The sequence below is a fragment of the Penaeus monodon genome, chromosome 21, assembly GCF_015228065.2.
Source record: "Penaeus monodon isolate SGIC_2016 chromosome 21, NSTDA_Pmon_1, whole genome shotgun sequence".
Taxonomy (NCBI): Eukaryota; Metazoa; Arthropoda; class Malacostraca; order Decapoda; family Penaeidae; genus Penaeus; species Penaeus monodon.
This window is the reverse complement of record NC_051406.1, coordinates 17,235,759-17,236,241: the sequence shown is the minus strand read 5'-3', so window position 1 is coordinate 17,236,241 and position 483 is coordinate 17,235,759. Positions and strand designations below refer to the sequence as shown.

The 483-nt window shown below is 31.3% G+C and overlaps 1 protein-coding gene across 1 annotated transcript in view; it reads left to right on the top strand.

Annotated features, from left to right (window-relative positions):
* The window catches only part of LOC119586280 (RNA pseudouridylate synthase domain-containing protein 2-like), a gene marked incomplete at its 5' end in the record, with an annotated part of 99,349 nt that overhangs the window by 80,889 nt on the left and 17,977 nt on the right, over positions 1–483 (top strand).

Below are 483 nucleotides of genomic sequence, written 5' to 3'. Positions count from 1 at the left end.
AAAAAGCATAATGTAGAATTTTAAGTCTTAAGGTTCTTTTACTTTTATGAAAAAATGCATGTTCACTATTTATAAATATTAGATTTTTATGACTTTGAAAATAACTTTTATTATTGAATATAGTTTTATAATGCTGAAGTTTAGGAATATATTGTATTCAAACATATCAAATCACTTTTGATTTCACTTTGTAGATTTTTAGATATTATTATGTAACTATTATTTTTCTGCCTATTCAAGTATTGTAGATTTGTTAATTAGTTTATCGTAATGCCTTAATTATTGTTAAGAGGTGAGAAAGAGAGGGAGAGAAAGAGCTGAGAGAGAGTGACACACAGGAAGAGAAGAGAAATAGAGAGAGACGGATTGAAAGGAAAGTAGGGAGAGAAGGAGGTACGAAGGTAGAGGAGGAAGAGCAGGAGGTACGAGAAGAAAGAGGAAGAGGGAAGATAAGACAGGAAGGAAGGAGAGAAAGGGAAGAAA